A 26,958-nucleotide genomic window follows, 5' to 3' on the forward strand; every position below is an offset into this window, starting at 1 on the left:
CGATGTTGAACATCTTTTCATATGGTTCTTTACCACCTGTATGTCCTTTTTTGCGAAATGTCTGTTCATGTCTTTTGCTCACTTTCTAATTGATTGTTAGTGTTATTACTGTTGAGTTTTGAAAGGTTTTACATATTCCAGACATAAGGCCTCTCTTAAATATGTGGTTTGCAAAGATTTTTCTCCCAATAGGTAGCTTGGTCTTTTTCTCTTCCTCACAGAGTCTTTTGCAGAGCTGAAGTTTTTAATTTTGATGAGGTCTCATCTGTCAGTTTTTCTTTTGATGGATTGTGCTTCTGGTGTCAACTCTAAAAACTCTTCCCCTAGCTCTAGAACTCAAAGATTTTCTTCTACGTTTTTTCTTAAAAGTCATACAGTTTTACATGTGACATTGAAGTCCCCATGACCTGTTTTGAACTGATTTTTATGTGAGGTGTAAAGTTTAGGTTGAGATTCATTTACAACTGTTTCTTTAATCCTCACAGAGGATGCCAATAAAAACTCAAAAATGAACGCCCAGATTTGGAGAGTGGAAACTGAAATGAAATTCTCAAGAGCTCTGGTGCTTTTTTTTCCCCAATATCCACAAGTGAAGGCATCATATCACAAATTTTCTATGAATTAACCAAACCTTCTAGTTGTTTTACTATTTGCAAATCATAACCGTAGAAGCATCTAAACATAGGGAGAAATACTTCAAGGGATTACTACTTAAATGTCTAAGTTAGTCACAATCTTGTCTAACTCGATGATTGGGAATGCTTACAGTTTAAAAAATGCTTACAGTTCTTAGAAAATTGTGTTTTCCAGTTGCCTATTCTTGATGTCAAACCAAGTAGCTCTCAGTCCAAATCGTAACTCCAGAGATTCCATCTAGATTCTGCATATTAACACCAAAGATTTAATTATAATCTCGTTATACACAGGGGGTATTCATAACAAGCCAAGGTCAATGCCATGGACCTTCTGTGAAGTCTCTTTGACTCCCCTTGTGTAAACAACAGATTGTTATATGGACTGTGCCCTTGACAAAACACTAACGATCCCTCGTGAAGCAAGACCCTGCTGGAGAAAGGGTGAAGGCATTCAGGAAAAGTGTGCAAACACAAGTTTTACTTTTATGACAATTTTCGACAGTTGCGAAGCTTTTAGAGGAGTCATCTGGTTCAGTCCGAAGTGCCTTATAAACCTGGGGTGAATGCAAGTTAACCACGTGCGTTGCAGCTGATGGTTCCCCGGTGATATTTCATCTGGGAAAGAATAAAAAACAAGGCAAAAAAAAAAAGAGGAGATAAGAGAATATTTTTCTTGAAAAATAAATAGCACCAGAAAATGAAGAGAAACTCTATTTCTCATTTAGGTGAGAGGATGGTATTTAGTAATATCTTTTCTGGCTCATGTTTGAGAACCTCAAGGGGCATTGCCCTTTCTTATAAAAGGACATAAGAAATATTTTTAGAACATGAAGCTTCATGTTTAAAATAATAACAATAACGAAAAGGAGATTCTGTTTCAAAACTCTATTTAACCCTTAGCTATGTTTTTAAATACATGAGCCCAAGACTCAGGAATGCAGCTTCCAGTTTTGATTGCTCAACCTCATTTGCAAAACACATCTCTCCAGCAATTAAATCCAGCCTAAAAAAAAAACTATTGTGAAACACCACCAGGTTTGGTTTTGATTCAAATAAAGGATAAATTTAAAAAACAACATGCTAAAACCCTGTGAGGTGTTTTGAAGACTACTTTTCATTTCTATTATTAATGGGGCTAATCTCCAGATGTTGTATTATTTTTATGGACCACTAGCTCTGAACTGGAGATGGGTTATTTGAGTCACTAGTATATGTGTGATGATACTAGTGTATTAGTGAAGGCGATCCACACTTTTGAGTGTATGTTATCTATGCATTTCAGCCAATAAATATACGCATCCCTTGCTCAAGGTTTTTCTACTAATGTCTTGCTCCTCAAAGACAGTGCTTAAGCAAACAAAACGCTCATAGTGAGCCATTGTGATAGATTATATTTTCCAAAATGAACAAAACAGTATCTTCTATTTCAGATTCTCTTCCTGCAACTAAACTTCGTTATCAAGAGATGGGATCTATGTTTCCTTCTCTTGAAACCGGGTGCAATGTGATCGCTGGGTGGTAGGGACACTGTGCAACTTCCAAGGAAAGGTCATAAAAGACAGGCAATGAAGCTTTGATTTTTTTAGAATTCTCACTCTTGTGGCTTTCAGCAGCCATGTTTATAAGCACCACGCTGTGAGGAATCCCAAACTAACTTGTCGGGGAAGACCACATGGAGAGGCTCTGAGAATCCATGACCAACCCCCAACTTCTTTAACATCTGTCACCCCTACTCTTCCAGCTCCAGCCAACATCTGCCTGCAATCACGTGAGAGACCCTGATCTGGAACCACCCAGTCAAGCCCTTCCCAAATTCCTGAGCCATAGAAACCATCAGAGATTATGAATATGTATTGATGGTTTTAAGCCACTAAATTTTGGGGTGATATATCATACACCAGTAGATAATCAAAGTACCTAGTGCCCTGTTAATTGAATCAAATAGCTTATTAATTTGGTTAATGAGAAACATTGAACCAATACATAGACAGAAAGAGATTGTGAATAATGTAGATTCAATCAGAGACATCAGGCCACTTCTCTGAACTTTTATTAAGACCTTGTCCTTCTTTACTTGTCTAATATTGCTACACTACTCCTCTGTGAGAGGAATAGGGACTCATTTTACAATGTTTCTTTTTTCCCCATAGCATTTTCTTCTCCTTTTCAACTACATGCATTGTTTCATTCTTCACGCCCCATTTCAAGTCACTGGTCATCTTAGCCCTCCTGGACCACTCTTCCTCCAAACTTCTCTGAACTTCTGACTATGACATTTACTTGTCTTCTAGGGTCCATCTTGTGTGTGTAAGTGTGTGTGTGTGTGTGTGTGTGCCCACATATCCTCCTCAAGTAGATTTCAAATTCTTTAATGTCAAGAACAACGTTTTCACATTTTTTCTGTCTTTATATCCCATTGAACTGTAACATAGCATGTTACATAATTCTGTGATTACTTTATTGAATATATCATTTTGACAGCCAATTGCCTTTTTCAAGCATCATAATGGGTGATCACCAATCAACTTGATCTAGTCATTTGAAAAGATGGATGTCTATGCATAAACCTATATTTATAAAGTCAAAATAACTCATTTAAAAGTTACAATTTAAGTGATAGTGTTGTGATTTTGGAGAAAATAATTGGTGTTTAAATAAGATAATTCCTGTTTTTTGCTCATAAATATGCAAATTGTTATAATTAAAGTAACCAACAAACTTTACATTATAGTCATAGTTTAATATACAACTGATTAAGAAACTTTGATCTAAGGAACAATGATCTGATTGAGGCTATAAACATCTTTTTTCTTGTTAAAGGCTCTTGCTACTAAAATAGATTTTCTCATCAAAGAATTTATTTCATTTAGGTTATGGATGACAAAAATTAAGATTTGATTCAAATCAATCACAAAAAAGTGAAGTTGGTTATTTTATTTTGAATCAATACATAAAATTCATTCATTATTTTTCCATATGACTTTCTTAACCAGTCAAGTTGATCAAAGCAAGGATGCTGGGTTTTGTTGTATAAGAAATAGTCTCAAGTCACAGTAATTATTTGAAAAAACAATCACTCAAACTGGTAACTTGTTGATCTGTAGACAGAAGCACCAGGTGACTGCCTGAAGTTTTCGTCTAGTTGATTTTGAATAGTTTGATGCAGTCTAGGACTGAGGCTCATAAAAGAGAATTGGAGAAAGTCCTCAGCTAACATGTTCAGACCCTGACTTACTGCCTGCGACAGTAGCAGCAACCACTGGGCAGGCCCATCCTCATGACTGGAGCCTCCCACACAGAACCTTTCACTGCACTGTGAGTCAGGAGTCAGTCTGGAGGTGCAAAGAGGACCCCAGCTCTGACATGGAAAGCAGACATCAGTGACTAGGAGAATGGAAGATCCTCAGGGCAAAGGCTTAGTCACACTCAATGTCAACAGTCTACAAGCCAAAAACAAAGTAAGATCAGAAAATTATAAAAGGAAGTGAGCAGTAATAGAAAGTTATAACCGCCCCACCAGTTTGATCTTTTCTTCCACTGGAATCCATGTGATATTTAACTAGGATGGTTTTTATAGCTATTTATAGATTCTGTTATAAAGAAGTGTGTGAGTTTATGTACACACATATAAATAAATACACAGCCATAATCACTTAGAATAAATAGACATTTAAAACAAAAACCAGAGGATTCACACTTTCAACTCATGTTTGCATAGTTTTTCATTAATTGGAGTGTTGGCAATGATGTTGAAAAAGTTGTATGACCACCCAGAACTAGAAATATAAATATAAATGATCTTTTTCCTTTCATTGAATTTGTCAAGTATCAGCTTGTAATCACCAATCCCATCTTCTACTTCCCAAAGACTTCAGAGTTGTATCAAAGGTCAACACAGAGGCAAGTCATTGATTTTTATCAATGCTCAACAGATGGACCTAAAAGATACGCACATTGTTGTGCAAAATCTGAAATGGTGGTTCATACTTCCCAAACCCCCTAAGTGGAAGAACTGTTGCATTGCAAAGCAATACCTAAATGATATTCCCTGCTTACCTTCTAGAAAAAGACCTCATTGAGGTCTACCTAGTCCAGATTAACTAAACCGAACTAAATTGAACTGAATTGAATCGAGTCGAATCAAATTGAACCATATTGAAGACACCAACAAGAAACGGTGAAAAACACATCACAGCTGCCCACTGGCAAACAACTGCAAGTTGCAATGTCAATACAGCATTATTATTCAAAACCAATAGCAAAGCAACATTCCCAGGGTAGGAGAGAGGCAACAGGAATATTGTCCACCCAAAAATATTTCACCCACAAATATCTTAAATCCTACCATTAATGTATCAGTCAGGATCTTCTCAATCCCAACTACCAAAAAACTTGAATCAACCCAGCTCAAGATCCAATCCCTATCTCCCCAAAACTCAGGATGGAAATTGATGGTTTATAGTTCACTGTAACTGGGAAGCCCAGCCATCCTAAGTTATATACTCATCCCTGGCACCAAGGGAGTGAAGTGTGATTCCACATAAGGAAGGGATTGCGTGAATAACATATACATACAACACACACACACACACACACACGCACCGTTTCAGCAGTGCAGTTAAATCTAATTTCAGGTATGGCTAGATTGGCTTGAAAGGAGTCACAATGGCAGAGCTGTCTTTGCATCCCTTAGCTCTTCTTTCTGTGTGCTGACTTTATTCTTTCCTACTGAGTAGGAGCTTTTCCCACAGGGCCAAAAATGATTGCCCAAGTACTTTATTTTCACATTTACCTGTTTTAGCAACTCCGGAGGAAAGAACAATTCTCCCCCTCTATCTGTATATTGATTCGAAGAAAGGGGTTTGAGCTTATGTGACTCAAGCACAGAATCCTTGAGTTAATCTCTATTGACAAAGAGATGAAGCACCATATTAGCCCATTCGGCTCACCTGCCCATCCCTGGCACTGAGCGAGAGTGTGGCTTCTCCAAAGGAGGGTATTTAAACACAGACACATACACATACAGCATTTGTCCGTTATAATTAGCCCTTTAAACCTTTGAAATAATTAAAGATCCTCTCTGGAGGTTTTTTTCTTTTAAGACTAAAAAAAAAAAAAAAAACCCCAGGAAGTATGTTATTAACTTAGGACTCCTTCAGTATGAACGAGTTTATTGAATACTTTTATCCTGGATAGGAGATGGGGAAATATGACACCACTGGGCACTCGTAACAGAAACAAATATAAAAGGCCAAGAATGGGGGCCGGCCCCATGGCTGAGTGGTTGAGTTTGTGGGCTCCAGCTTTGGCGGGCCTGGGTTTCACTGGTTCAGATCCTGGGCATGAACATGGCACTGCTCATTGGGCCATGCTGAGGAGGCATCCCACATGCGACAACTAGAAGGACCCACAACTAAAAACATACAACTATGTACCGGGGGACTTTGGGGGGAAAAAGGAAAAATAAAAAAGAGAAATCTTTAAAAAGAAAAAAAAAGGCCAAGAATGGGGGCTGGGAGTGAGGCAGATTAGAATGTGCTGAGGATAAACTTTACTTTTTGTATAGTTTTGTCCCTGGCATAATTTTGTCCTTCAACTAGGGGAAGACAATTCAAAGAAGCAACCCTTAGCAGTAGCAACAATGAGTTGCAAACTTTTTCATCACCAAAATAAACAAAGGTGTGTTTGGGACATGCAGATTAAGAACATAAAGAAAAAGTGCAAAGCTGAAATAATGCTCAGAGGCTGTGCATACCCAGAACTTCTGAAATCCTATCCAGATGTTAAATCTTCCTGATTATTCAAAAGTGGCCTAGCAAATTATTTTTTAATCTTTTCCTTCAAGGTCACCTAAAAATCACATTTAGAGCCTAAGGACAACTAATTTGTTCAGTAAACAGAGCATACGGTAGTGAACATGTAGTGACTACTTTTAATTGGTTTCTCTTTCCTAGAAAGCAACTTACCAATGAATGAATGTCAAGTAGACTGGTGGGTCTTGGAATCACAGACTCACCGAGCAGCTTCTGAGCAGGACCACATTCAAGCCATTCTTCCAAATTAGCTTTTATTTAAAAACAAGCCAGAAAAATCCTTTCAAATGAAAGATTCTACGAATTCTAAATTTATAACTACAAAAGTAAATAAAGGAGACATAGTGAAAGAAAATAATAACTAATAACCACCGATACCACCAGGGTGATTGGTTGGGAAATGTGTGGACAAGTGTGGACAGCATGTTGTAGTGGAAAATGGGCTTTGGAGCCAGGCAGGCCTAATTTAAACCTGACTTCTACCAAATATTAGTTGTGCAATCTTGAGCAATATACTGAAATTCTCTTTCAATCCCATTTGGCAAATGGGGTTAAAATCTTTCTCACAAGATTTGCATGAATAATAAATTAAATTTGGTAACATGTAAAGTAATGTCTGACATACAGTAGATGCTCATGAAAAGGATCTACACTATTACTGATAAAATGGTCCCAGCTGTCTCCCTGGGACTTTGATGGGCTTGAGGGGAAGCCCAAAGCAGTGGGGAAAGCATCCTCGTGAGTAGTCCAACAAGCTGGGACCTGAAAAGCGAGTATGCAATTCCTTATCAGCTAATGCTGGGCTGAGATGGAGAAGTTATTTCCATATGACTTGGAAAACAATTTGGATAAGTGAGAGATTCTTGTGACTTTCGCCTACCACCAGTTGCCTCCTCATCTAGAGCAGTTTTTCTGTAGGCTGCCCTCTGTGCTTTGAGAGTCGTGACTTTCGTGAGTGTGTGTGTTAGGGAATTCAGCAAGACTTTCTCTCCCTCCTCCCAGAAGCATTATCTAGATACTATAAATAACAAACTACTTCCAGAATATTTTAAGAACCTTTTAGCCATAACCACGACATGCAATTCTATTCTGCATAAAAGAGGGAGATTTAATGACAGCTATGATTAGGTAACACTTCTAATTATTTTAACAATGACACAAAGTTTGGTTCCATTAGCGCTACAACAATTATATCTACCAGTCTAATAGCAGAGTGACAAAGAAGCATTTAAAACTAATTATTTGTGCTTACTTATATTTGGGAGGATGTATGACCTTATTTTATTTTTTTGAGGAAGATTAGCCCTGAGCTAACATCTGCTGCCAATCCTCCTCCTTTTGCTGAGGAAGCCTGGCCCTGAGCTAGCATCCATGTCCATCTTCCTCTACTTTATACATGGGATGCCTACCACAGCATGGCTTTTGCCAAGCGGTGCCATGTCCTCACCCAGGATCCGAACCGGCGAACCCCGGGCCACCAAGAAGCGGAATGTGTGAACTTAACCGCTGCGCCACTGGGCCAGCCCCATGACCTTATTTTTTTAATGCATCCAGAATTGTGGACTCATGGCTCAGACAATATTTCCTTCTCTCTTATATAGGCCTACACTGAAGCCTAACACTTTTCAGAGCAGGAAAAAAAAAAAAAAGTACACATAAGCAGACACCTACAATTAAACAATCATCATTCTTCATTTTGCCAACTCTGGGGTTCTAATCCTTTTATCTCTGTTTTCTCCCATTGTCCTCTAAAACCTCTCTTAAAAGTATTTGTTTGATTTAATACGTGAAAGCCAAAGAGGCCTCCAGCACACACAGTTTCAAGAGTGCAATTATGTAGGGTGTAGATTTTAACTACCGTAGTGAAGAAAGGCCATCAAACTTATGGTTTCATCTCCTCAATATTTTAGAATTCAAGAAAACAATGCTCAGGCAATTAGACTTCTCTCCTCCCCCATGTCCAAGTACAAGGTCAGTTTGACACTCTGAATGGTTAAATCATCCTTGGCAGAGAGTCTGGACTTGGCAGAAGCTCCATAATGAGAAATCCAGATGACGGGTATCATTTGAAATGTGAGTGCCCCGCACTTTATCCAGTGCTGGTTTGTTTATGTAGGGAGTTGCAATGACTTAAAAGAAGTCATTAGAGATGTTTAAGATTTTAACTGCTTTGACACTAGATGTGGTCTTCACCTTTAATGGCACCTTTTAGCATTAAACTCTACACATAAATAAGCAGTGTAGGCCTTCTCGAGTCAGTTCGCTCCTGCTGCACAGCACCGAGAGGATTCCGTCAGCTTCTTGCTCTGGTTATGAAAAATGCAGAACTTTCTCTAAGTATACGCTGGATTTCATTGAGGAAGCAGAAAACTAAGCCTGAAGACTTACTCTACTCCGTCGCTGTTGGATTTTCAAAAGTCACTGAAATGAAGCTGCCGTTTTCCAAAGGACTGAGATGCACACCAGCTGGTGTTCAGGACCCTCAACAATTTGTCGGCTAGGTAAATACACACCAAAAATAATATTGTCAAAGCTCTCATAACCAGTCTTTATGTAATCAATCGATGGATTAATCCAGGTACGTATGACTCTATAGCTTGAGTCTTTACACACTATCCTATACCCATTTGTGTAAACCCTTGTCATTTGGGGGTGTGGGACAGGCAAACCAGCATTTTTTTCTGAGTTGATCATTATATGAAAATTTCCCAGTGAATTTAAAAAAAATAATATCCTCAATAATCCCAAGTAGACCCAATTTTAATTAAATTCCTTCATTCTCCTCATTTTTCCAAACAGTCTCAACAAGAAACAGAGAAAAATAGCAAACTATACAACATGATAAACAAATTTTGTAAGATATTGAGAACTTTTCATAAATAGAATATGACTTTGGTTTTTCATTTTCTTCTGGGTGCCATATAGGGTATCAAAAGACCAGGAAGTCTTAGTCTAACTTTACCACTGTAAGGGAAAAAAGCACTTTTCCTCTACCCCTCGGATTCTGTAACTGGGGCCTGTGAATTAAACTGACAAGAGACAGATTAACAGGAGAGAAGATATACGTTTCTTTATTAAGGTCAATATTTATATGTGTGTGAGGACTTCACAAAAAATAAACGAAAACTGACAGAAGGGGTTAAACTTGGAACCTTATGTATCATTTTAATAAGGGGCAATAAATTGTGGAGAAGTGACTAGAGAAAGGAAAGGGGGCTTTTATGATTCTAAGGTTGGTGAATTGTGGAAAAGTAAACATATGGGGAAACTAATGGAAAATAAGCTACTTTAGTAAGGTTCATTTATGCAGACTCATCTCAGTGCTGAATTTCCATCTTACTCATGCCCACAAAAGTCTTCCAGAGAGAGGATTTATGGCAGTCCTGAGTTCTCAGAAGCTTCTGCTTTTAGTCAGATAAGAGAAGTCCCAAGGCTTCTTTATACGTCAGCTGATTCTCAATTGCCTTCAGCTCAAAATATTCCATATGCCAAAGTCACATGCTTTGGGGTCGTGTATTCCAATTCCCCTTCATGACTAATTTCCTCAGAGATATTTGTTAGTCAGTTCATTTCTCTGGGACTCAGTCGCACCCATGAAGTAAATGAATTGGAATAAATGTCTAAATTTCACTCATTCTCTGATATTCTCTGGTTCTTTTATTTATGCGTAATCATTGTGGTTTCATTTACAGAGGATGCATACTATAACCTATAGTCACTTTTATCAGACAAAACCAGTACATATTCGACATTAAATAGAAAGGACTGTTACTTTCACTAAATTTACTTGTCTATTCAAGAGTGTATTGAGCATATGATATTGATAGAGACAGTAAGATGGATAAGAAAAATGCAGTCCATTTGGGACATGAGACTACTTCTCATTTTTTCATTGACGAGATCTACCTTGGGTAAATAGGACACTATCTACAAGCAAACTGAAAGATCGGAGGGTTTCTCAGGATTCCACATATTGATTCTGGTTGCCCTGATTTGCTGCTTTTTTACCACTGCACAGTGACACTTCTGGGTATGGTAGGAAGTCAAACTGAATCAGATGTTTATCCATATCCAAGAACCCAATAGCTCCACTAGTTTGACCTAGAATTACTTAATCATCTCAAATGGGCCCCAGAGTTCCTCAAAAAGAATGTATCCATAGTGACTCTCCAGTTTCTTGTAGGCAAAATTATGAAAGAGAAAATTGCCAGACTTAGCTTCAGGAGAGATGATAGATCCAAAAAGAAATGGGTACTTAGCAGAGTACTTTGGCTTTCTTAATCAGGAGCAATGAATTTGTAAAATGAGGACCAGTGTGATTCTTCAACCAAAATATCAACTGAATCGAGGATGCTCTTTCATGAAAGAGCAAGGAAACTTATTTTCAAAGTACTGGCAACCCATCATAGAGGAAAAATTAGCTGTAATGTCCTGTTATAAAGGCATTCCCGGCTCTATTTATATTCCACAATGACAGAAAATGCATCTGTCTACTGTTGGAAAGACACTAGAGAACTCAATTATCTGAATCCCCTCTCCAGTGGTTGAATAAGAAGGGCGTATCCTCATATTATTACTCCCTGAACTCCAACCAAGACCTGGTCAGAGGCAGTAGGTCTGTTCCGGGAGCCAACAGGAAGCTTTCCCCAACTTGAGCCAATTGGATAGGGATAAATCTTGCTTCAGCTGGAAGTCATTTGTACTCTTCCTCAGACAAATCAGAATCGGTGGCTCATGTGAGCACACCAAAGGTGATCTTGCTTACTCCGCTCGGGTGTAGGTGCTGAAGTCCAGCTGCTAACATATTTAAGGGAAGTACCTGGAGGCGTCTGCTGTGCTTTGATGGAGAACAAGGTCACAAATAAAGAACTGCCCAGAGAATGGAAAAATGAGAATTCAAGGTGTGGTCCATTAACAAAAGGTCGTCAGGGCTTTCCAAAATTCCACTAGGAAATTTGGGTAAGGATGGGTGGGGGTTCCACCACATCTGAAAATTTCTTTTGGGTTACCTAGTCAAATGGGTTTCCCCAAAGTTGTGTCTACACAGCAAATAAATTCAGAGGAGGGAAAAAAATTAAATCAGTCAAGCAATAGTTATTCCAAGTACAAGCAGTAACACTGGATCATAAAAAGTCTAGAAATTACCAGATATTCAAATTAGTAGTTGTTCGACAAGACACATTTCTAGGAGGTGTTTTGCGCGTTGGGTGGGGAGGTCCTTGTTTTGCTAAATCTTCCTTGAGTGTGTTTGAGTTGTCACTCAGTAACTCACTTGTTGCACTTTTCCAGAGGTTGGAAGAGGAAGGAATTGCTGACTAGTGATGACCCATCCCTGGAAATCCTGTCTCTAGTAGTCCTAACAGCCCAACAACATGGAGATTTGCTCAGCCGTCCAGGGGAAGGTAATCTGACGCTGGTTTTTACTGCAAACAGAATTGGTGCTCTGGTCCATAAAACTTACCTGTAAAGTAAGCATTCACATATGCTAATAGTGATCATTTTAGAGCAGAGAAGTACCCAGTTTCAGCTATGAGCATCACCTGGGAGGGCAGCAGGACCGCCCCACAACAAAAATTACTGCCCTGGGAGGTAGACTTGGCTGAAAAGTACAGAATCACATGCAGCAAACCCCCACCCCCAAATCAAACATGACAGAATAGTCATCTTCAGCTTATATAAACCTTTGGGAATTTTCAAGAAATTCTGCACTTTATCATGCTGACTCAATGTAATGTTTTTAATACAGTATTTTAAAAAAATTATAGAGTATCAACTTTGTGCCAGGCACATGTGTTAGGTAAAATATACCTGCCATTGATGAGTTTGAGGAAGAAGAGACACAGAAACTCAGTAAATGTAAAGAGCTCTGTAAATAAGAAATGAACAGAGGACAATGGGAATAAAACAAGATACCCAGAAAAATTATCTGGAAGAATGAAAGCTTTTGCCTTCGTTGTCTTTAAAACACCTTGCTCCAAATACTCTGTGCTACTTCCTGAAAAAAATCAGTTCAATCTAGTTTTTGTCCGGCTAGTGTTTTGAGCATATTCAGTCAGGCTGTGACATGACAGATGCCCCCTGACCCCAGACTCATGCCTTCCTGGGTCGCTCCACCCACTTGGGTTCCAGGCCAAATTGTACCCGGGAAGAGAAACCTGAGTTTCTCATGTAACACATCCTAAAACATGCGATACCCACCTAGGAATTTAGCAAGAGGGATCGCCATAGCCAAAGGACCAGAACTGCTACTGCGACTCCAAGGAGGTGGAGGAAGAGAGAAAGAGAAAGACATATAAGGTGGGAGAGGAAAAGGGGAGTGGAGAGAAGAGAATGAGGAAGAAGGTGAAAAAGGAGGAGGAGGGGAAGGGAAGAGAAATAGGAAGACGCCAAAGGTGGAGGAAGAGGAGAAATATCTAGAGGCAGAGGAAAGAAAGAGAGAGAAAGACTAGAATCCGGAAAAAAAAGGGCCAGGCCGAAACTCTGACTTGTCATCATTTGTTTATTTGCTTTAACCCTGATGATATATGAGCAGAAAAACAACAAAAAATGAGTATACTTCTAGGGAAAAAAAAAATAGAAACAGTTTCTGCCTTCTGAAAGGTGAATGTTTGAATTTACTTTGAGAGCAGCTGTTTCCATTACTTTCTATGGGAAAGCTGCCTCGAGTGCAATGAAAACACAAAGACAACCACTGTTTGAAAGCAGAACTCAAGTCTCGAGAAGTGAGCTCAAGGCAGAATCTTCAGCCTAGGAAATCCTGTTATCTTTTATCACGCAAATTGATCAATTTTTTGGTGGAGCTGTCTTTCCAGATTTTGTTTCCTCTTGAAGAGAAATCTCTTTCTCCCTCAAGTAGCATATAAATACATAGACTGTTTGCCATCTGTATTTTTTTTTTTTTTTTGAGAAAGATTAGCCCTGACCTAACATCCGTGCCCATCTTCCTCTGCTTGGTAATGTGGGACGCCTGCCACAGCACGGCTTGACAAGCGGTGCGTAGGTGTGTACCCAGGATCCAAACCCGCAAACCCCGGGCCGCTAAAGTGGAGCGCCCAAACTTAACCACTGTGCCACTGGCCGGCCCAGCCACCTGTATTTTAAGGCCAGCGTTTACGATATTGACTGTGCTTTTGTTATTATATAAGAAATATTAAATGCCGTTCTTTTCTAGTCACAGATTTGTGTTTGTGAGGCCAGGACATTAGAGTTGCACTAGAGACAATTCTAGAACATTTCCTGGACCATAACACGAATGAGTGTTCATTTTGGCTTAATTATATGTGAGGTGGTCTTTACTGAAAAGGAATTCCCTCTCTAGCGATCAGTTTCTGAGAGTCGCTAATACACCCAGAAGACTTTTGAGTCTGGACTTATGGCGTGTCTTGTTTTCATTGGCCTGCTCAGCTGCGGGTACACAAGAGTTATAATGTCATGAAAATGTAAGTGAGATTTATCTTTTCTTTGGCTGCCTGAAAACCGTTTTCAAGTCTGATCGTCCTTTGTTGTGATGAATGCAGAGAGAGCTTAAATACATTAGTTCAGTGGGTCTTTCACACAACGGACCTCTTTGGGCAAAGTTAGGCTCAAAAGTATTTGGATGAATTTTCAATTTCTAATATATTGGTTTGACTTGTCTCTGTGACACTAAAAATATATTTTAAAAAATCAGCTGATTGTCTGACATCATGGACTACCTGCCCCATCCCCACCCCGACCCCCAGTAAAAAATACAAGTATTTTGTTAAATGATCCATTTTTTAAATCAGCTGTGCAGCCTTCTGCTAGACACGGGCATGGATGAGTATGCAATGCAAGCAAAAGCAGAGGTCTGGTGTAAATTCTGTTGTGCAAGAATACATATTTGCGTATGTTTATGTATAAATGCCTGTTTATATATACATGAAACGTATATAAAACATTGAGGCACAAACTAACCCTTAGCACCTATGATTTAGAGCAATTTTCTAACTGAAAACTTTCCAACTCCTTGATTTCAATTGTCTGTTCTTTTTAAGGCAAAACTTAACTTTTACTCCCTGCAGGCGATCATAATTCATGACCTACAATTTGTGTCTCAAAAATTTCTTGGGCACTTTAGAGGAATAATTTTGTTTGACTTTGGTATTGTGAAAGGCTCAATAAGGAAAACAGAGTTGAATTTATTCATTGTCAATGAGTGAAATGCTGGAGAGCACTTTGTTCTCCAGGGCAGGAATGCTCTTTCCATGCATGGAGAAATTAGAATCCCCTCCACCAACCTCTTATCATTTAACCATATTCATTTCATTGGGTGAAGGACCATAAGCTGGCTTCCCAGGTGGCTACATCTCACTATGGAGTAACAGCCAGTAATAAGATTTATTGTACAAATATTTATTTTGCCAGGAAAACCCACTCTTAATCTGCAGAAATTAAGACCATTCTCAGAGGAATATGTGAATTCCTACAGCCCTGTGTCCCTTCCCTCTTCCATGGACCCACCATTGATAGATGGATAGATAGATGATAGATAGATATGGTATCTAAAGATACAGATAGATTTAGATATAAATATCTATATCAATAAGGAATTTACGTGCCACTGAAGGATATATTCCTAGTTAAAAGTATGAAATAAATAAAAGGATTTTCAGTGTCCTTTCCATACTCCTCCAGCATCCTACCATCCTGAGTGTGCCTTAAGGATTCTCCAAGACTTTTCCCTGATCCTTTTCTCTTCTTGGTCTACATACTACCCTGTAGCATTCTCATGGCTTCAATCATCATGTAAGGCTAACGGATCCCAAACATTTATCTTTGGCTCCACCCCATATCCTGAGTATTGGCAATATGTCCCAAAATGACCTCATTACCTCCTCCCCTCCAGCAATTCCATTATCACCACCCCCTCAAAAATTTCTTGGGCACTTCAAAGGAATAATTTTGTTTGACCTTCATGCTATTAAAGACTTAATGACGAAATATCCTATCATCCATCTCATCTACATTAGAGACCTCTGTGTCGTCCTAGGTCCATCCTCTACTCAGTCCCTACATCAAATGTGTTCCCAAATGCGATTGATGAAATCTACCTCAAACGTCTCTCAAAACTGGCTTCTCTTTTCATTCACATTCCTGCTCTCAAAATTCAGCCTCAGACTCCCACCGGGATAGTTATGTGGGGACTAAGGAGGCAGGATATTGCGGGTGGGGGCGCCTAGGCATTAGAATCAGGGTTTAAATCCTACTTTGGCTACTTACTAACTGGGTAACCTCGATTGAGATACTTAATTTGTCTACATCTACAGCTTTCCATGGGGTTATTTTGAGTAAAAATTTCAATGTTTCTAATACTCTTGAGGTTTTGCCTCACATACAATGAGCCTTTAATAAATGGCCATTCCTTCCTAAAAGTTTGCCCTGTCATAAGACCCTTCCTACAACAACCCAATGAGGTATATTTCTAAAAATAAAGCTATTGATAGTCTCCTAATTTTTTTTTTTTTGAGGAAGATTAGCCCTGAGCTAGCTGCTGCCAATCTTCCTCTTTTTGCTTTGGAAGACTGGCCCTGAGCTAACATCGATGCCCATCTTCCTCTACTTTATATTTGAGATGCCTGCCACAGCATGGCTTACCAAGCAGTGCCACATCCGCACTTGGGATCCGGGCCTGCAAACCCCAGGCTGCCGAGAAGCAGAACGTGAGAATTTAACTGCTGCACCACCTGGCTGGCCTGATAGTCTCCTAATTTAAAACTCCTGTCCATTGCCTACAGCCAGATTTCTCAACAACATTACTACCGACATTTTGAACCAGATAATTCTTTGTTGGGAGGGGCGTCTTGAGCATTGAAGGATGTTTAGCAGCATCCCTGGCCTTATGCAGTGGATGCCATAAGTCCCTCCTCTGCTGTAACAACTCGAAATGTCTCCAGACATTGCCAGACGTCTCCTGGGTAGCAAATCATCCCCAGATGAGAACCACTGGCCTGAAGGACAAAGTCCAAATTGTTTGCATGACTTATAAGGCCCTTTATGAGCTGAACCAAATCTCTTTCTGTCCTATTTTGTTTCCTGTTCTTCCATCTTATGCTTCTTATCCTCCATTCACACCCACCTCTCTCATAAGGCCAGGTCCTTTCACAAACCTTTGCCCTTCTCTGAACATGGTGTTCCCTCTCCAACAATGCCTGCCTCCAACTTCCCCACCTAACATACTCTTCTTTTTCATCCTCTTCCCGGTTCAAATATCACCTCTTCCCAGCATCTCCTGGTCAAAGAGACTTTCACTTGGCACCTACTGTTTTTATTTTATACTTTTGCTCACTCCGTACCTGCTGCGTCTATTCACCTGCCTGTCTCCCCTACCCTTTGTATACCATTAGCTTCTAGAAAACAAATTATAATCTATTCACCTTTGTCCCTTCATAGTTGGTGATATGGTGTTTAGCTCATCACAGGGGTTTAATAAGTATTTTAAAATGAATTGGACTCTCACATGTCCTTCTGTTTACTGAGTACCCTCTGAGTGATAAGTACTTTACTCAATAAAATATTTTAAATTTTCCTTTACCTACTGAAATATTCTCATCTTGATTGTTATTTAGTCAGAATCCTTTGCGATAGCTGATCTAACAACCTAATCCACTCTTGTGCAGCAGGTGGTAATGACATAGTGAGTTCCCATCCCAGAAGCCCACTGACACAGCAGGAGATTGTGGTTAAGCACACAAGCTCCTCAGGCTGCTTCCCTGGGTTCAAGTGTGTCTTGTTTTTTTTTTCAATTGGTAAAACAAGGATATTGATAATGTTAATTTCAAAGTGTGAACTGAGATTAAATGAATTGATGAATCTAAAACACATATAACTATTCCATAAAAATTTACTATGATTGTTAGATTTATGTGTCTATAGAACACCCTCTACTTTTATTCCCAAGATAAGACCCTTAGGGAAGTTTGGTGACAGGCAGAGTTTTTAGGCTCTATAAAATCATGCCATATAAGCAACCACATGTTTCAGTCCTTGGTGTAGTCACATATCTATCACAACACAAGTGCCAAGAAATGGTGTCCCTGTTCCTTCCACATCCCCTTCACGTATAGATACAGACATGAAATACATATGCCTGTTAAAGTGATGACTTATCCTCACATTTTACACATATGTATACACATATAAAGAAAATGTGTGTGCACACGCATATGTGTATACAGTTGTTGTTGTTGTTTTTAAGCACTAACCTTACTCAACATCTTATACACACCTTTCTCTCCACCTAAATGTCAGGAAGAAATTGGCCTCTGGGAGTAGTTACTGGGCAAGTTCAAGGGCCAGGCCGCCCAGCATTTAGAAGTGTCCTTTCTATGGGCTGTGCAAGCGCAGTGGGTGTCTGTGCTGGCCCAGCTTTAAAAGCACCAACTTAGAGGTAAACCTACAAACCCTGGGGAGAATATAGAGGTAGGGTACATAAGTCAGTCTGACTGATATATATCCTGTATCTACCACATTTGGTCTGTTTCAGGGAAAAAGTCCTGTTAAGGATATTTGGTATGCAACTTATTCTAATGTACAGTGTAGGGGAGGAAGAAATATTCCTCTACCCTTCTAGGTCCTTCTGGCTGGTCTAAGATTAAGTTGACATGAGACAGAATAACAGGAGAAAATCAAACAAATTTAGTAACATATATACACGAGAGAAACTCAGGAAAACAGAGTGACTCACCAAAATGGTCAAAGTCACCACCTTAAATACCATCTTCAGCGAAATACAAAGGAAGATGTTGGGTGTTGTGGTTTGGGACTTTAAAGGGGAGAAAGGCAATTCACATGAAGATGGAAAAGGAAATGTTCGTTAAACAAGCATTTGCCATGCCTTGCAAAGACAATGGGACATAGAGAGGACTTTGATCAAACGGGCCTTGCTAGGCTCCTCCCCATCTACCACACCTAGATTATCTTATACTGTAGTTATCTATGGTGATAGTTCATCCCTGGGACAGGCCTTCTATCATAAATTCTTTTAGGCAGTTAGGGGGAAGGTCAAAGTTTCTTCCTGAGTCTCTTGTTCTTAAAAATAATTAAGTCAAAGAGACATATTTGGGGGTATCAAATTCTGCTCCCCTAGAACAGCTTAGTCTACTTCTATTGTAGTGTCCTTGAAAGTACTGCCTCTTACAATGTCTTTACTTCATAAACACCCTTTATCTCATCTATTTCAGGAGAGTTTCAGTCTTTTCACAGACAACCAAAAACTATTTGAATGGGCTTTAGTAGATCCAGAATTTTCAGTGGTCTCAGTGGCTGCAGGAGAAAATCACATGGTCAATGCTATCAATTGTCATACAATAAATTACACTGTGTGACAGCTTTAGGAAGCAGAAGGGCCCAAACAGAATTGCTGAATTGGGAGTCAACACTCTGAGCCTGATTAGGCTTATAAATATCTGTATCACCATCTGCAAGTTACTTTTCTTCTCTGGATCAGTTTTATCATTTTTCAAATGGGAATAATAGCATTCTCTCTCTCTTTGGGGGTTGTTTTTAAAAACCAAATAAAATAACATAAAGATTCTTGTGGTAAAGTTTTAAATGTTAATGACTCAATTCTGAAACAAGCTTTCTGCAGAAAAGTAAACCAGCTACAGTCTTATAAGATATAATTTTCATCCTGCAGAAGTTTTCTCATCACATAAACAAGTTTATCATTTGTATTGAGAGTCTCTATGTGACAGACACTATTCTAAGCCCTGGAGTCATCATGAAGAAGGCCAAGTTGCCTAAAGGAGCTTCAGTCTGTAGGAAAAAATGCCCACACAACAATTACATTGAGCTATGTAAGAAATTATAATAGAGATACGCAGAAGGTACCAAAGAAACACAAAGAGAGGGGGGTCCAACATCCTGATTTAACCCATCCTTAGCAGTCCATGTTAATGCATGTGCTGGTACCTCTAGAAGAAAAGAAAACCCAGTTTCCTAGATTTGTATCCTGACTTCATGGAGCTGGATGAGAAAATATACAAGGTTAGTTCAGTGCTCTGATGGAAAGTGCTCAGGAGCTATACTAATAACCAATATTGATCACAGCAGAGTTCACATAACGGCTTTTTCAAAACATTTATCCTTTTAAAATCAAATTGGGTGACTCTATCTAAACTTCAAAGGTTTCAGATTTTAGCTTTGTTTACTGAACATTTACCATGTCCTAGGCATGGAACCGGATGTTTTCACTGCATTATCACATTTGAAATCTAAATAAAGAGGGAGGTAGCTTTAATTTAATCCCATTATAAGCTTCTGTTCTCCATCATGGAGCCATTTCTATATTCTGGCTCACAGCCCATATTCACACTCCTTTGCTGGAATTCTGTTGAAGAAGAAATCTGTTCTAACCAAAATATTCCACATAATGTAGCTGCTAGCCTGTGAATAAAAATAACATCTCTTCAGTAATGGATGTTTTTTTTAAGTAACTGGCTTTGGATACCCACACAATATAACTTTTCTTAATAAACATCTACACGCTCTTCAAAGTCTTCTGTTAGTTCGTTCAGCAAATTTGTAAATAGGAGAAGGGAATTTGTTGGTGTATTAGCTTGCTAGGGTTGCCATAACAAAGTACCACAAACCAAGTGGCTTAAACAACAGAAATTTATTGTCTCACAGCTCCAGAGGCTATAAGTCCAAGATCAGTGTCAGCAGAATTGGTTTCTTCTGAGAAGTCTCAGGGAGAACCTATTCCAGGCCTCTCCCCTCGCTTCTGGTGACACGCTGGCAACCTTTGGCGTTCTTTGGCTTATAGAATCATCATCTTGGGGCCAACCCCATGGCCAAGTGATTAAGTTCGCCTGCTCCGCTTCAGCAGCCCAAGGTTTTGCTCATTTGGATCTTGGGCAAGGACCTAGCACCGCTCATAAAGCCATGCTGAGGTGGCGTCCCATAAAGCAGAACTAGAAGGACCAACAACCAGAATATACAACTATGTACTGGGGAGCTTCAGGGAGAAGAAGAAAAGAAAAAAAAGAAGATTGGCAACAGATATTAGCTCAGGTGCCAATCTTTAAAAAGAATATATCATCATCTTGATCTCTGCCTTCGTCTTCACATGTCATTCTTCTTGTGTACATATCTGTCTTCAAATTTCCCTTTTTTTATAAGGACACCAGTCATATTGGATTCGGGCCTTCCCTAATGGCCTCATTTTAGCTTGATTACCCCTGTAAAAACAATATCTCCAAATCAGGTCACATTCTGAGCTACTGGAGGTTAGGACTTAGGCATAGGAATTTTAGGGGGACAAAATTTACCCCATAAAAGTTAGTAAAGATGATGCTTTCTAAATATTAATCCTGGAGAGAATTTTAAAATTAAAGGGTTCTGCAATTCAAGCTGAAGTTAAATTAAAGAGCTGGAAGTTATTTCCTGGAAAGCTCTGATATAAGTGAATTGTAAACTCTCCGAAGAAAATGTAAATCACTGTTAATCACATCTTGAGCTTCAGTTTACTGATTTCATTAAGATTAGCTATGACCATTCAGCTACCTTCACGTTTCACAACTGTCTGATTAGAGATAGAAAGTGGCAGCCCATTCCAGGAAATAGTATCTGTATAGTCACAGTGAGTGTGTGTGTGTGTGAGCTCAACCACACATCCATGTGCATGTGGCTATGACAAAACAAACTTTGAAAGTGTTTGTTAACTTATTTTAAGAAAACATATTACATTGAAATAAAGCTTGACCAAAATGGTCACCCAGTATTAATTTTCCATTAACACCTTTTTGCATGATCTTAAGGAGGTCTTTTGCAAATGTAATGTGTGCCGAAAATTAGATTTGGCTAACATTTAAATTGGATTCCATTGTAATTTCACATTCATTATCTTACGTGATGCTGGCGCTATGAGTTAGGACCATAGGGTATTGTAATCTTTATTCAACTGGCGAAAAAGAAGGCCAAAGGAAGATATATAACTTGTCTGCCATCATGGAATCTGTTGAGGGAGAAACCAGGTCTAGAAGCCAAGTTTCTTGCCACTTAAAGCAAATATAATACAGCAGCAAAGTTTCTGTGAGATACAGATGTATACAATCATAAACATTCTATCACTGTGTTCAACTGCACAACTCTAACACTAAAATTGTTGAATTATCCATTTAGTTTCATCTTTACTTCCTTCTTGTTCTGATCTGGCTAATTAGGAGTTAGAAGCAATCTGAGCAGATGTCTTATTGAAGATTTTGGTGAAAGGAATTTCTCCCACACTAGAATGAAATGGTTTCACAACAACATATATAGCTCAATGATGATGACGAGGTTTAGTGGATTTTGATTTTTATGTAGTTAAAAGCCTTCCTTATTATGTGAAGTTAATTTCCAGGATATGATAACCCATCTCAGGTCAGGTGATAAATCTCCAAGGCCAAAGTCTGGTTTTAACCACCCAAGAAGAACAAGGAAAACTGAACTATGATGCCTGGAAACTTGGTGGCCCTTGTGAAATTGAATTCATGTATAATAAAGAAAGACCTGTGCCGTTATCAGCCATTAGTGACATGAGTGTGATTTCCTTCGCAGTCTCAATTTAGATTCAAAGTTATTCACAAAGTTTATAGTTGCATGTTCTGTGTTCAATCCTAACCTCTCTCCTACATTCCTACTCACCTGCTGGACATTGCCCTACAGGATCTTGTCATTTATTCACGTGCTGTGTCAAACACTAAACTCACAATCTTCCAGCTAAAACCAACTTCCACTCATAACTGCATTTTTGACGGATGTTCCATCCTTTCTTTGACACCCTCTGGCTCAGAAATGTCGTAATTTTTGGCCTTTACTTCTTTCTTGATCCCCGCCTTCAAACAAGCCCCATGTACTGGCAATTCTTTCTTCACAGTGGTTTTTCCTTCCCACCGTTCTGGACAGGATCTTAGTTCAGGCTTGTACCACCTGATTCCTCCAAGAGCATAATGGCCCCCTACCTGCTTCCCCTGGGGGCTGGGCCTATAGGAACAAGTCCTGACTTGTTCAAGATCCATCCAAAGTCACACCTTCACCAACCTCTACACACTCTTCTCCCTGGAGAGTAGGCCATATACAGTTCTCCATTACTCATTAAGCCCGTAGATCTCCTTTTGGTTCCGTGACAAGACGGGGCAGCCTTCTGATCAGGCACATTTTGTTATCAGCGTCTTCCAGCTCCATAAGAGATGATCAGTCCAACCATGATCTTTTCAGATTGTTAGAGCACATGAGTCCATCTTCACTAACCTCACAGAATAGCTGCCTCCTAGCTGTTTTCAAGTAACATCACGTCAAACTCATGGCTCTTTCATAGATTTTTTAGCATAATCTCAGCTCCTTGAAATGATATTTACACCCTCGTTTGCTCATTTATGGTTTAAAATGAAAGATTTTTCTTGTTATTTCTATTTATCATATATATATCTTGATACTGATATATTGATATATCACCTATATATCAATACTTTTTTTCTTGGTGAGGAAGATTGGCCCTGAGCTAACATCTGTGCCAATCTTCCCCTATTTTTTGTATGTGGGATTCCATCACAGCATGGCTTGATGAGCGGTGTGTAAGTCCACCCCCAGGGTCCGAACCTGCCAACCCCAGGCCACCAAAGTGGAGTGTGTGAACTTAACCACTATGCTACTGGGCCAGCCACTGAAATCAATACTTTTTATAGAAATTTGAAAAATCTGAAAAGACAAAGAGAAAACAGTTTTTAGAATCACCTATAACCATTTAAAACATTATGAATTTTATTTCTTCTCCCCCACAAAAAGAAAGCCACTGCATTTCAATTTTTCATCTTAATTATTTCCAATGTCCAATGTAGTCTTCTGGTATATAAAATATATTGTAATTTAACCAATTACCTATTATTGGAAATTTGGTTTCTTTCTAAAATCTTGTCATTAGTAAAGTTCCTTTGATGAATGTCTTCATAAAGAAATTTTGCACACAACAAAGAGAACACCTCTAAGAATATTTATCTTGTCACAGCCTAACCCACACTGGGAAGGATGTCTATTTTTCAAATATCTTAACAGATATTTGACTGCCGAAGAAGGGAGAAGCTTCCATATTTATTGATAAATTCTAGTTCTTTTCTGAATTATAAAATTGTGTATATTGCCTTTCGATACAGCTACTACTGCTGTCTTATTGAGCTATAAAAGGATCCTTACAGATTAAATATGTTATATTTTGACATGAAATTTTAAGCTGCAAACTGCTCATGGGATTTAGCAATCAGGAAATCATCTATGACATTTACAAAAATAACTTCTGTGGAGACGTTGGTATGGGATCCAGGTGGTCAAAGTCGGAATATGAATGAAAAGTAAAGAATTAGAAATCGCATATTGAACATTAGTGTCTGGTATTGAAATAAAGAGAGAAAAGAAAGAGAAAAGTATTTAGAGACAGAAACAGGATCCAATGGAACAAATGAATTGTGTATGTTTGTTAGTTTGCATTATCGGGTACGGGAAGAAGATAAAAAGACTAACTTATGGAGTGCGTCTCCAGAAGAATCAGAAGTACGTCAAGTTGAGAATACAGGTAGAGAAAAGTAGATATGGGAAGGATGAGAGTTTCTCAAGAGTGAAAGGTTCCTGAAGACACAGACATCCAGAGATTGTGAGAAGACAAATGAAGGAGACAAATTTACCATTTCTTCTCCAGGGCATTGGGTATTTTCTTCTTTTTGCTAGCTGAGACAGGGATAAACAAGAAAAATGACCTGAGAAATGACAAAGCAGTATTTTCCATTTGAGAAGCATAAAAAGCACTTTTCCCTTAGAGAAGATAGACAGAAGATTCACTTTTACATAATTTTTCCAAGACATAAGGGGTTTGACTCTAAGGTACAGACTCAAGATTAATTGAAAGAGGCATTCTAAAGATGCCTAAGGAGATAACCAGGGAAAAGACAGAATGGATTAAAATAATAGGGATTTTAAAGAAAGTTTTTTTATTGTATTATTTTAAAGTTATTTTAAATAATATTTTAAAAATTTAAATTTAAATATCATATTTAAATATTTTTTTAAATTTTTTAATTATTATTTTAAAAGAATAGTGAGTAGAAAGGCATACCTAGATCTCTTCATTAATATTTTCTACAGGAAAAGCAGTTAAAACCTCAAGACATAAAATCTCATTTTTCAATAGGTGACGGTATCTCCTAACAAAAGTCTAACAGAAAAAATTTCACCCTTAGTGCCATGCTGGAAACAAACTAGTCCTTAAGGTAAGAGTAGCAGCATAATTGTATTAGTCTTTTATTGCTGCTGTAACAAATGATCACAAACTTAGTGGCTTCAAACAACACAAGCTTGTTATCTTATGGTTTTGGAAGCCAGGAGTCCAAAATAGGTCTCACTGGACTAAAATTAAAGTGTTGGCAAGATGGCATTCTTTCTGGATTCTCCATAGGAGAATCCATTTCCTTACCTTTTCCAGCTTCTAGAGGCCACCCACATTCCTTGACTTGTGGCCCCCTTCCGTCTTCAAGACCCACAATGTAGCATCTTCAGATCTCTCCTTCACTCACTCTCCTGTCTCTCTCATTTACATATAAGGACCTTTGAAATTATATTAGGTTCAACTGGATAATCCAAGATAATCTCCCCATTTTAAGATCCTCAATTTATTCATATCTGCAAAGTCCTTTTTCCATGTAAGTAACATATCCACAGTTTCTGGGGATCAGGACATGGTTATCTTTGGGGGCCATTATTCTGCCTACCAGAACAGTCTACATAATGTCATTGGCAAATAGAAAGTTTGTTGAAGTCCTTCTTTTGGAGACAAAGCACAGCAAATCAGGGCCTTCTTCTCTGATTTAAGAACAAAAACAGAAGTAAAACTGGATATTTGACGTGTAACTTACATGCTGAAACTTTTTTTATCCACATGTGCCTAACATGCCGAGATGGAGGGCAGTAGAAGCAAAGAGAGCTCTGTTGGTAGCAGAGTTGAGTTTGAAACCCTTGAACAACTTTAAGTAGACTGTTAATCCAAAGTTGCCCCCTGGACTTTGAAACAGCTAAACCAATTGTGTCTCATTATCAGACCCTAATAAGTATGAGGCTTCAATATCTCTGCCTTCTTTGTAGCTCACTTCTTAATAATTGCTTTTACCTCTTCTCAACTTATCTTTGTTGTTTACCACCTTGCCTCCTCCATTCTCCACCATCTTGAACTTGCCCTTTTGTGCTGATGCCTGATCTGGTCTCTCCAATTCAGTCTCCTACTTGGTTATGAGTTTTCCCTAGGCCCTGGGAGGTTGTCTGCTCCTGACCTTCTCTGGGTACTGAACTCCTGAAGCCCTACCCTGAAGTTTGCCCAACTGCTCACCATTTCTTCCTCCCTGGAGTCTATGGGAGGGAATCAGTCAGAAAATCTTGTCAGTGCTCACTGACTTTTAGTTGAAAATCGAGTCACATTTTACTTATGACAGTAGCCAGTTCAGGAGAATTCCTGAACACAGGACAAACTCCAACTAATCATTTTGATGAAAAGGTCCACAGAAATGGCTTTACCACCATTTTCTTTAGTTTATTCTGCCCTCCCCCACTCACTCCAGGAGGTTTTATTATTGCCTATTGTATATGTAGCCCTGAACCAACAGAATCTGTCACGGAGGGTGGTAAGTAAGTCGAGTGATCCAAGTGATGTTTCTTAGGTAGTGTGAGTAGGGCATCCTGTTAAATATATTAGCTATTTGCATATGAAGGCTTCGGCTGTTCGACCATTAGAGGTTCACTCCCTGAGTCTTGATCTTTTCTTCTTCTGAGTGGACATAGAATAATACTACAGTGGGGGACTTAGAAGCTAAGAACAGACCAGGTGGGAAAGCCACCTAGGTTAGGACAGAAGGAGCCCTAAAATCACATGTAAAGGGGGTCAAAATCTAGAGAAAAAGGCCAAGAGTCAAAGCTCAAAAGAAAAAGCTACCAATGTGTCAGATCTGATGAGTGATTACAATACTTAAAACAATAATAAGCACAACCAAAATTCATGGATTCTTTGCCAGGTACCAGGCTAAATATTTCACATGCATTATTTCCAGTAGTTTTCATAAGGACATAATGAGCATAGGTACTGTCCCTATTTTGCAGATGAAGATACTGAGGCTCAGATAGATTTAAGTCACAGAGCTAGTAAGTTCCAAAAGATGAATTTGAAATGAAGATTCAGAGTCAGTTCTGTCTGCCTCATGAGTCACAGCTTGTAGTCACCACATCCCCCTACCAGGAGGGCACAAGCAGAGAGCAGGTTGGACAGTGTGGAGCAGGAGTAGGGAAATAGCTCTAGGATTTGGGCCAAAATTAGGGCCTAACTGGGTGATGGTGACATGGTGCGTGGATGAGGTGGCTCAACTTAAAGGCTCAGGGTAGTGCTGGTTATTTGAAGATTCTCTACTAAAATGAAAATACTCAGAGGATTATCCAAGGACTAACCAATCATTGGTTAACAGTTTAGCAGGAATGAGATAGTT

The 26,958-nt window shown here is 38.9% G+C and overlaps 1 long non-coding RNA gene across 1 annotated transcript in view; it reads left to right on the plus strand.

The window, feature by feature from the left end:
- Positions 1 to 8,497: 8,497 nt before the first annotated feature.
- The window catches only part of LOC138921483 (uncharacterized), a 32,935-nt gene continuing 14,474 nt past the window's right edge, over positions 8,498 to 26,958 (plus strand). Inside the window, exons 1-2 of the long non-coding RNA XR_011434104.1 lie at positions 8,498 to 9,026; positions 11,738 to 11,850. This is a non-coding gene — a long non-coding RNA (uncharacterized lncRNA). The remainder of the gene's footprint in view (positions 9,027 to 11,737; positions 11,851 to 26,958) is intronic.

This window comes from Equus caballus, chromosome 30 (genome assembly GCF_041296265.1).
Source record: "Equus caballus isolate H_3958 breed thoroughbred chromosome 30, TB-T2T, whole genome shotgun sequence".
In the NCBI taxonomy this organism is placed as follows: Eukaryota; Metazoa; Chordata; class Mammalia; order Perissodactyla; family Equidae; genus Equus; species Equus caballus.